Raw genomic sequence first — 12101 nt, 5'->3', positions numbered from 1 at the left:
TTCCTCACTATTGCATCCTGTGTCATAGACATATTCTCCACCAACTTTGAAATCAAATATTGCAACTCCGTCATGTTACCTCTTTCCCCCTTTCGCCATCTTGTTCGCACATTGTACACTTGCTTGATAGTTGTCAGACTTTATTTGTTAATTTCTTCAAATTGGTGAGAATATTCTGAGGCACCGTCAATCTCTTTGTCATGTCGATAACTTTTTTCTTTTCCTCCGCACTAAGTGTACCCGCAATGAGGTGTTCGGATAACTTTTCATCCAAGTCATGGTTGTGCATTCCACAAAGAATTGCAAGCCACCAATCATTTGTATCCTTATCAAAGAAACCTTTCAACCTAAACGGACAATTACATTTCCTTGAGCCGATGCGTTCAAGGTTCGGTTTCTTCCTCACCTTAGGTGGCTTGTATATCCCACTCCTTTCACATTGGATCATCAAGTACGACCTTTTTAAAACAGATTTATCTATACAAACACTAAATCCGGCCCTTACCCCTTGTCGACGAACCCAACCAAGTAACTCTTCTCGCTCTCTCCATCTTGCATTTGTTGTAAAAAATGAGGCAAGATCGCGACCTTCGCAAATAACATTGATAGGTACCGGTTTAGGTTCTTCAATTTTACCAATGCGAGCTTGAAATTGAATTTTGACTTTAAACGGTTTTACATTAACGGTTGGTTTGACATCGCCGGAACCTTCGCCAAAAGCATCGCCGAAAGCTTCATTTTTGGCCGGTTTCGGTTCAACGTCATCACCCGCAACATTTTCAACCATCTCACTATATATCTACAGAATTAAAAAAATTACAAAGGAAGAATAAATAAATTACTTTTGGAACAAGCTAACCAAGAACAAAAGTGGCGCAAAAAATTCAAAAAACGGGACTGTATAGTGGTGTGACTTAAGTCACGCAACACATTAACTCCTACGTGACTTAAGTCATGCATCCTTTAACACTTGCGCAAGTTAACTTGCGCGCCAAGCCCTACTGCCTACGAAAGCCATATGAACCAAGCACAAAAACAAGCAAAATGTGATGAGTTTTGATGATACAATACCTGATATTTTGTGCTTGATGAGCGTAGAAACTTGCTTCCTGACGATTTGCAAAGATTTGGGATGAGGATTTTGACCCAAAAATTCGCACTTTTTGGGTTTTTGAAGGTGGAGGGAAAAAAAATGGTGCTTGGAGTATGGACTGCTGGGTTTTGTACGAAAACAGTAACGCAGGGGTAAATGCCTCAAATCAGCTGGGCGCGAGTGTTTTGTGCTGGGCGAAGAGCAGAAATCTAATTCTAAAAAGCTACTACACACTTAACTCATTAAACATCTCATTATTTTACCATCTCAAAATAATTTATCACTAGTTACTACTAGCTTAGTAAAAATAATTATTCTCACTAAAACACTAAAAATAACCTTCCCATTAAAATTACTAATTTACCCTCCTAGGCTAAAAATTCACTAATTCCAAATCAAATACACAAACAAACAAATAAGCACATATCAACACATACAGTAAATAAAATAATCCTAGCGAAAAATGAACTGTTACAGCATCAATGACAAATCCTAGAATCAAATGTTGGTACAAAGAATTTCACTCCATAGCCTTGTACAACAACGTTGAATTAATATCACAAAGTTTACCTTAATCTTAATGCAGAGCCTTGCCTTTATCTATGACAGAGAGCTCATCAAAGTCTGGAGCTCATCAACTGCTGACTAACGGTAAGGACTAAATGCAATTTTTTTATAAAATTCAATAACTAAAGTCAAACAAATAAAAGTGCAGGGACCAATACCAAAATCTTGTGAAAGTGTTGAGATCGATTACGCATTTAAGCTTTGTTTTTTTAATGGCTAAAATAAAATGATTGTTGATTCGTTTATTTTTTATTTAGGTTGAGGCCTACTTGTACAAAACAAAAGAAAGAATAAAGGAACCTTTTTCATTGTGTTTAAATGTGCAGTTTACTTAATTAATGAACAAAAAATGGTGGCTAATTTAACATATCACTAAAAATGAGTCGAATCAATTTGAAGAAAAATTAATAAATTAAGTCTAAAAATAATAAAAGTACTTCAAACGAAATACTTACATAATATTAAGATATATATATATTTGAAGTAATTTATACCTCAATTATTACGGTTCTCAATAATCAACAATATTACAATAACAACCTTATAATTTCCATTATTTCAGGTACATATACTACTAGAAAAAGCAAAATTAGCGAGGGAAATTAGTGACGGAAAATATGAAATTCCTCATAAATTTCTTGGTCGCAAAATTTAGTGACGGAATTAGAGAGGGATTTTACGTTTTCCCTCACTAAATTTCCCTCACTAAATTTTGTTTATTTGTAGTTATACTTTCTCATACATTTTTATTAAATATCAATGTTTTATTCAAATATAGATCCCAACACTAGTTTTATTCAAACACATACAAAGCTCTGGATTAGTAAGAGATGAAGCCAACCATTTTTCAAGTAATTTGAAGATTATTTCATTTGATACTTGATGAGACCAGGAATGTGTGTGTTCATCATATAGTCCATCCAGTCAATGCTAGTTGGATCAAAGTTAAATTCTTCATTCTCCACCTTAAGATGACCCTTTGTTGCCATCCTTAAAATTTCAGTGTTTGTATCATCAAAGCTGAAATGAAAAATAATCCAATGGTTCATGATTATGAGGAGAATTAGCTCAGGTAGATAAATTTTCTAATAATTAATTAAAGGTCATAAAGTAACGTACACAGACTTAAAAAACACATATGGTCTGTATAGTTTAGCCGATCGTTGCAACTTTCTAACGTTTTTGCTTCTCTTCTCATAAACATCTTGGAAGCTATGGTGCTAGATATTGTTCATCAAATTTAAGACCTACAAAATTTGTCAAACGTGTACGAATGATTAATTAAAATAAAAAGTAAATGGTTTGAATGTTTAGATTGTTGTTAGGATATATTAATGGGTTAATAGTGTTTTACACCTCTGTAATATATGCAATTTTCAGGATTCACCTCTATAAAATTTTCGGTTTGATTTGCACCCTCGTAAAAATTTTATTTTCCGGAAAACACCCCTAATAGGCCATTTTCAGAATTTTTTTTCAAAAAATTTTGGTTTTTGAATGGCCTATTAAGGGTGTTTTCCAGAAAATAAAAATTTTACGAGGGTGAAAATTAAACCGAAAATTTTATAGGGGCGAAAATGTGCTTTTAGTCCCTGCAAATATAGCGAATTTGGGTTTTGGTGCCTGGTAACAACACAACATAATCATCATCTCATAATAATATAAACAACACAACATAATCATCATTTCATAATCATATAAAGAACAACATATTCATCATCTTATAATAACATAAGCAACAACATATTCACCATCTTATAATAACATAAGGAACATCATATTCATCAATATTCCATGGTTTGTCTTTATCAACAACTTCAACGATTCATCAACAACAACGTCAACCTGACAACACAACTACGTGAGAGTACACCACCTCTTATAATACGACAACGTAAGAATACACCACCTTTTAAGAATAACAACGTAAGGGTACACCACCTCTTATAAACGACAAGTAAGAGTACACCACCTCTTATAAACGACAAGTAAGAGGAGTACACCACCTCTTAAAGAATAACAACGTAAGAGTACACCACCTCTTATAAACAACAACGTAAGAGTACCCACCTCTTAAAGAATAACAATGTAAGAGTACACCACCTCTTACAAAACACCTGAACATAAACAGTCACCAATAACAACTTCAACTACGACTTCGACAACTTAGACAACATTAACAACTTAAGACTCCAATACTTTGGAAAGACAACTTACAACTTTACAACTTAGACCAACACCTGCAACTTGATCAATATGCAACAGCAACAAAAACAGTACAAGCAATTCACAACATAACAATATTAATGAAGAGCATCAACAACTTTAACATCATACATTTTCCACATAACGCATATAAATATTTCACATAGCCAACAACAACAACATAGCCAGCACGTAAACATCTCAAGATATAACAACATCAAATGATAATCAACATCAACTTAAACATCATATATACATATAACACTTCATCAATCATGGACAATATCGTATTCGCAACATGTACATACATATACTAATTCATCAATCATAAACAACATCATACTCATAAACATATACATTCATATAACACTTCATCAATCATGAACAATATAGAGCTTTGTTCATCAATCTAAGGTAAGGGTGAGGCTAACTCTCAATGATTATAGGTTGTATAATTCTGATTTTGATTTAGCAAGGGGTTGTGGTTAAATTTGAGAATTGGGATTAGGTTTTGATTATTGATTTTTGAATGAAAAAGTGTAGAAACCATAGAATTGAACGGTGAAAAGAGTGGTTAATCGGGTAGGTTAGTGATGGATTAACGTTTCAATGATAGGGTAATCATATGGTGATGATTATGGATGATTTTAGAGAGTTTAGGGTCAAAAAACGGAGCCAAGGAGGCTCCCATGGTAGAAAATCGCAGAAAAATCTGCAATATCAGCATATATGATGCTGTCGAAATCGTGAGGCGATCCCAATGATCATGAGGCGATTTTGACAGAAAATCTGTAAATTTCAGTATGTCTGATGCTTACCTTGTTTCATGTTCTTGCGTCTTTTTCACACGTTTCTGTTTTGAGTTGACCTTTAGTGTAAACATGAAAGTTGTAGATAATTTTGTTAGCTTTCCAATGACTTTGGTTTCACTTGAAAATGATATTTGGTTTTTGAGATATGATGAAAATACTCCAAAGAGGTCTTAGTGAAATCTTATGAAAATTCAGTATAACCATTTCTAAGTTAATCCAAAACTTATGGAATAATTCCAAAGCTCAAAACTAGAAGTACTATGAGTTCAATTAGGGTGTTTAAGAGTATGTAACTTATGTTTTGATTCGACCCTTGGGGTAGGAATGAAGTTGTTAATGATTATAATTAGGTTCAGAGAGGATGAATAAGATGATTAATAATGATGATTTACTTTGATGATTAAATGTGAAAATATTTATATATTGTGAAAGACGTTGATATGAAATTGTAATTGTTATATATGATTATTATTATTGATGTTGACTTGATGCATATTATTTAATGGTGTTGCCTTGCGGTTGTGACATATTAATTTCATGAAGATCTAATGTTGGTATAAGTTGTAAGCGTTGTTGGGTTGTACGTTGCCGAATAAGTCATAAGTATGTTATGCAAATTATCGATGTTTTCATCATCGTTGGTGTTGTTGTTGATGTCGTAGTTGTAGCCATCGTGGGTGATTGTTTTATAAGAGGTGGTGTACTCTTACTTGGTCGTTTTTTTATAAGAGGTGGTGTACTCTTACTTGGTCGTTTTATAAGAGATGGTGTACTCTTACTTTGTCGTTTTTTTATAAGAGGTGGTGTACTCTTACTTGGTCGTTTTATAAGAGGTCGTGTACTCTTACTGTGTCGTTTTTTTTATTACGTTGTTTATGTTGATGATTATGATGATGTTATGATGATTGTTTATAGTGTTGAATGAGAGGCTTTTTTGATGTTACATGATGTTATCTATGAGTTGTTAAATGTACTTGATGATGGTTATGTTAAGTTGATAAGTTGTTCCTTATTCATGTATTGCTAATGAGATGGTTGATGAATAATTATTGTTATGAATTGATAACGTTGATGCATAGTGGCTAAGTTGTCTTCTATTCATGAGTACTAAGGGGATGTTAAGAAGAATTATTATTGGGTGGATTTGATGATGTCTATGTTGTTAACTGTAATTGATGAATTATATGCTTATTATTATTGTTTGAGAGATCTCACCCCTTCTGCTTGAAAATGTTGCCCTTCGTATGGGTAACTTGCAGGTAATGAAGCTTAGTAGGAGAGGTCGCTCAAGTGTCTTAGGGATCTGATACGTAACGAGATGGGAAATTGTTACGATGTTTATCATTCCTTTATGTATCAATTTTGGAACATGTTGTTGGAGCTTTTATTGTCGTTGAATTAATTCCGCTACAAAGTTTTGATTAATACGTTGTTGAAATTTGAAGGATAATTATTTAATTATTCCATTTATGTTTTTAGGAAAAGAAGTGTAATATTCCGTTTAAGGTGTTTTACTCTGATTAATTTATGAAATTTTTATATTGGGAAAACAGGGTGTTACAGTAACTACTAACTTCATGAATTAGACTCAATTCAAATTTTAAGACACATTAATAAGCATACACAATAATTGTTAGAAAGATAAATAGAATATGAAAGATATGTTGTTTAATCGTCTGAACAGTTTCCTCCACTAATGCATTTATTGAACTGATCTACAAACCCTTCCTAGTTTCTTTATCTTTGAAATTCGACTCCAGTATTTGCAGCAAAGTTGTTGTTTTTGCCCATGCAAGTCTCTCTAGAGACCTCTCAGGCTCAAATATGCTGGTCGCTGCTACATGATAAGCCAACAACATACTCTCTTTGCTCAATCCAAACCCTTCTAGTTTTAATTCCATTTACCACCTAATATTGCAATGCATCATTAGTTATTGCTTTCATTGAGTGAAGCATGTTAGAGAGTATTTCGTGGTTACTACCCTTACCTTTGGATTTCTTCTTTCCATTCATCATAATGCATTGCTTGACAATTGTTGTAATCCAACTTTGCAAGCTCAAGGTAAACATCATTGGCCATGTACGGCATCCTATCAAAATAAATAGAAAAATAGAAGCATATAGTATTAAACCCTAAATCTTTTTGGTAGTGAAGACTCTATTACTTAGTTCTAAGCTATTAGGTAAAGGTGAAATTGTTTTGCAGTCAATGATCTGAATCAGGACGTTCAATGTAAAATTAAGATTCTTACCTGTAAAGGGTCTTGCCAATCCAAACATCATTTTCACCACCGTAATCTGGGTAAGCTAGCATACCATGACATCGAGAGCATAACCCACAGCTGTAGAGTGTTTGCTACAATGTAAATGGGCTAAAATTATCAACATAAATTTATCAATTCTCAATGTATTTCTTGTTTTTTTTACTGTATACACCGGTAAGAAATGTCTACAATAAACTCTGAGACTTTTTTTCCTTCAAAACATGGTTAAAAATACCCTCGTCTTTATTATGAGAAGAAGATGAAGACAGGGGTAAAAATGTCATTTCACGAATGGATGACGATGATATTTTTGTCCATTCCCATGCCATTTTGCTAATTTGATAACGTGGTAGTGATTAAGTTGGTCAAAGGACGAAATTTTAAATGATTAAACAATGCAAGGGTAAATTGCTAGGATTAGCGATTACAGGGATTAATTTTTAAATGACGTCTAATTGCAAGGACGAAACACATCATTAAGACTAAAATTTATATGGTCTCATTATTTTGAAAATGAGTCATACATAATTCAGTGGAATTCACATGAACTTAATTAGAAGTCTACATGCAAACGCCAAAAAAAACACAATTTTCTTTGGATTCACCCATCCAGACGTGAGAAAAACTTTTTCCGTCCGAATGTGTACTTCCAATGGGTTTGGATTTTAAGAATTATGGGGAAATATGCTCCCATAAACTTTGAAATCAGTAAGAATGAAATTAGAGCTCACCTTGCCAGGTAAATCATTGGTTATGATCCATTTATCTAAGAGCTCATTAGCAGCACGTTTCTTTGTTAAATATTTGGCTGAAAAATTCTTGGCATCGTCAAGAATCTTCGCTTCTTGAAATAGCACTTGAGAATCTCTATATAGATTGAACATGCCAGTAACAGCTTGATGAAACTTACATATCCGACTTCTCGAAAATGAACAACCCACTTTATAGTTTTAGTGAAGTACTAATTAATCAATTATTGATGACAACATTAATAATTGATAATATTCGCGCATACATAATAAATTATTTTCAAATTGAAATATCAACCTTAATTTCTCATTTTACTCTTTATATGGCTCAGGGACAAAAGGAAAGGTAGAGAAAATAGAGAAACACTCTAATATCCTCAAAGAAAAGTTATATTACTTGAATGATTCAATGCTTGATGATGCTTGAGTATGCCAAAACACTAGGTGGTGAGCCTTATTTATACTACTCTAGGAAGGCTCTCCATTACAAACTAGAAATATCTAGAAACAAAGAAAAGTCTAGAGATATGGATACTCTAGTACATAAACCTATAAGGATCTAGAAAAGTTAAGACTTTCCTGGTGCTTATTTAGTAGTGTCTAGTAGCTTCCTTATTATTCCCTAGTATTCTAGAGACTTCTATATTATTCTTTAGTCTTCTAGAGACTTCCATATTATTCTTCATCATTCTCCCCGGGTTGGAGAAGACTCGTCCTCGAGTTGAAAGTCTTCTTCATCGCCAAAGTATGGTGAAAGATCAGCAACATTGAAAGTAGCATAGACTCCATAATAATCCAAGGAAAAATCCATACTAACAACTTTCCACGGTGGCTTAGGAATTGGACGGGACATACATAACTTTGTTGTATCCTTCAATGGTTCCTTTGTGACTAGAAGTTCTAGTGACTTGAATTCCTCTTTTCCTTCAATGAATTCATTGAGTGGTAGAGGTGCCAAAATGATTTTATCCTCATTGTCCTTGTTGAGCCAATGAAGCTTGTACCGGTGTAGGTGCTCCTTTGTTTGTAGCTTTAAATTTTCTACCATATAATTTGATAGAATATTTTGACAAATTCCACTATTGATATAGATATCATAGACCTTACCTTGCGAGGTGTTGGAAGTGTGGAAGATATTGTGTTTTAGATATGATTCTTCTTTATCCGTTGTTGTTTGTAAGCTTCTTCTAGCTACAAGTGATTCACCAGAATAAAAAGGAACACATTCTCCGTCATATAGTGGTTCGTCCTTCTCCTCTTTTTCAAACACTTCAGTAATGTCGTCGTGAACATATTCATCATCATATATTGGATCTCCTTCTCCCTCTACTTTAAACACTTCACAAATGTCAGAACCAACATATTCTTTATCGTAGATTGGTTCTCCGAGCGTCTCATCTTCAAATGATTCATAGACGTCTTCTCTTTCTTCTTCAAAAATATTGTTTATCTCCTCATTGACGATGGTGAATACTTTACGATTCACACAATCTAAAGCTATGTGTCCATAACCTTGACAAAAGAAACATTTAGGTATATTTGTATTTCTCTCTATGAATGTATTATATTGGGGTTTGAATGAGGAAATAGGTTGGTGGGTTAGTGGTTTTTGAGAATCGATATGATTTTTGGTGTAGGGAATAGGTTGGTATGAAGATGTTTTGGATAATCGTTTTTGAGTAAAATTGGCTTGATAATAATGAGGAGGTAAATACTTACGGGTTAGTTTCCGACGCATTTTGTCCCACGTCTTGATCTTGCTTTTTCCTTCACACTTACGTCTCCTTTTAAGATTTTCCCACCAAATTAAAGCATGTTTCTTTAGCTTTACTGCAACAATTTTTACCTTGTGCTCCTCTGGTATCTCCTTGTACTCAAATACGCGTTCAATAGCCTGGAGCCAATCAACAAACTCATCTGGTTGCAGTTCTCCTTCGAAATCTGGAATGTCGACCTTGATATGCTTCATCCGAGGTTGACATTGGTGTAAGCGACTGCTTCTAGATGCTGAAGAGTCTCTACCAAAGCCATCATCATCAAATCTTCTTTGGTTTGCTTCCAATAAGGCTTGTTGGACTTTGACAGTCTCTTGTAGTAGTTGAATTTGTCGCCTCATTTCTTCCATCTCAATTTCATGAAAAGATCTTTCGTTTTGTCTTCTAGGTGGCATTTTGACAATGGTGGTGAATGATCTTTTTTTTTTTTTTTTTGGGTGAAGATTGTGGCGGTGCGTGGTTGTTTTGTTTGTGGTGTTAGCTTCGCGAACAAATGGCCGCAAAGTGAAGTTTTGAGAAAGCAACTCCTTACTCTCACTTGAAAACTCACTTTCCGTTGAATTCTTCGCTTAGACAAAATGACGGTGTTAGTTTCGCGATCAAAATGGCCGCAAAGTGAAGTTTCACAAAGGCAACTCCTTGCTCACTTGAAAACTCACTTTCCGTTGATTTTTTCGCTCAAACTCAACTCCGAAGTATCGTAACCAGCTCTGATGCCAAATCTGGCTCAGGGACAAAAGGAAAGGTAGAGAAAATAGAGAAACACTCTAATATTCTCAAAGAAAAGTTATATTACTTGAATGATTCAATGTTTGATGATGCTTGAGTATATCAAAACACTAGATGGTGAGCCTTATTTATACTACTCTAGGAAGGCTCTCCATTACAAACTAGAAATATCTAGAAACAAAGAAAAGTCTAGAGATATGGATACTATAGTACATAAGCCTAGAAGGATCTAGAAAAGTTAAGACTTCCCTAGTGCTTATTTAGTAGTATCTAGTAGCTTCCTTATTATTCCCCAGTATTCTAGAGTCTTCCATATTATTCTTTAGTCTTCTAGAGACTTCCATATTATTCTTCATCATTATAAGTTGGTGAAATCTAAGAACTTACCGGGTGAAACTTGGTGGCCATGCAACCTTAGGATTCTAAATCCCATTGCTGTATCATTTATATCTTGAACCTCCGACTTTCTCGCCCAACAAATACCTTTCTTAGTCCAATATCTAAAATTTTCAAATTACATTTGTCAAGCCAATATCTAAAAATTTCAAATTACATTTATCAAGTGAATAATCATATAGAAAGGCGGTGCATTTGGTACATTTTCAGAATATATATATATATATATATATATATATATATATATATATATATATATCATAAATATATATGTGTTCTCACATTCATACTTTTTTTTTCAACTATTTGCAAATTGTAATCCACTTATCATATACCTTGACACATAATTCACAGACTCCCTGATCTCTTGTGGAAAATATCTCAAAATTCCAAGGCGTTCGAGCCGATCCACAACCCACATGTGTTCATATAAGTCCACAGGAAAGACATTTGAATAAATATTTCATCATTTTAAAACACATACTTCAAATTTTATTAATGGATAAGTTTATTATATAATTTAAAATAAACTGAGGTAAACACTCCGACACCCCTAGAGTTTTTTTTGTTATGTACCCATCATCCAACCATTCATTATTTAAAAAGAAAATTCAAATTTTTGGTTAATTTTACGTAAGGTCTACCGATACACAAAGAAATTTAAAGTTATTTAAAAATTTACCTTAAATTAATTATAAAAAAAAACTATTATATTCCATCTAATCCTTGTTACAAGAAAAAAACATCAATATCAATGATACTATTAATTCAAATACTAGTAAACACTACTCCACTTGCACTAGAATAATAATGGATGCATGGGGATTAAGGTAACCACCAACTCATTTGTTCTATTTCTCAATTTTAAATTCATATACTAGCAAACACTACTCCACTTGGAAATATAGATAGTTGTACAGAAGGTTAAAGCAGTAAAATAGTTGCGGTGTGGCAGGTTTCGTAACCCGAGTTTGACTAAATTTTGGTGCAAAGTGAAATAATGAGGGGATTTAAAATGATAAAACTACATGCTTATCGGTTCAAATTTATAAAATCCAGGGGATGCAATTTCAACCCCTAAAGTATGTAAATTTGAACCGATAAGCATGTAGTTTTATCATTTTGAATCCCCTCACTATTTCACTTTGCACCCAAATTTAGTCAAACTCGCGTAATAAAATCTGTCGCACCGCAACTGTTTTACTGCTTTAACCTATTGTACATGTGCCTTTATTTTCAAATGAAGTAGTGTTTGCTAGTATTTGAATTTAAAATGGATGAGAAATAGAACATATGAGTTCCTGGCTAGCTTAATCCTCATGCATACATTATTATTCCAGCATAAGTGGAGTAGTGTTTGCTAGTATTTGAATTAATAGGTTCATTGATATTGATGATTTTTTTTTCTTGTAACAAGGATTAAAGGGAATATAATAGTTTTTTTCTAATTAGTTTAAGGTAAACTTTTAACTAACTTGAAATTTCTCTGTGTCGGTAGACCGAACTTAAAA

At 33.5% G+C, this 12101-nt stretch overlaps 1 pseudogene; it reads right to left on the bottom strand.

The window, feature by feature from the left end:
* Nucleotides 1-6392: 6392 nt before the first annotated feature.
* LOC120576052 (ent-copalyl diphosphate synthase, chloroplastic-like) lies at nucleotides 6393-11035 on the bottom strand (annotated as a pseudogene).
* Nucleotides 11036-12101: the final 1066 nt, after the last annotated feature.

This window comes from Medicago truncatula, chromosome 6 (assembly GCF_003473485.1).
Source record: "Medicago truncatula cultivar Jemalong A17 chromosome 6, MtrunA17r5.0-ANR, whole genome shotgun sequence".
Lineage (NCBI taxonomy): Eukaryota > Viridiplantae > Streptophyta > Magnoliopsida > Fabales > Fabaceae > Medicago > Medicago truncatula.
Note: the sequence above shows the minus strand (reverse complement) of the source record. Positions and strands in the feature narration are given on the sequence as shown.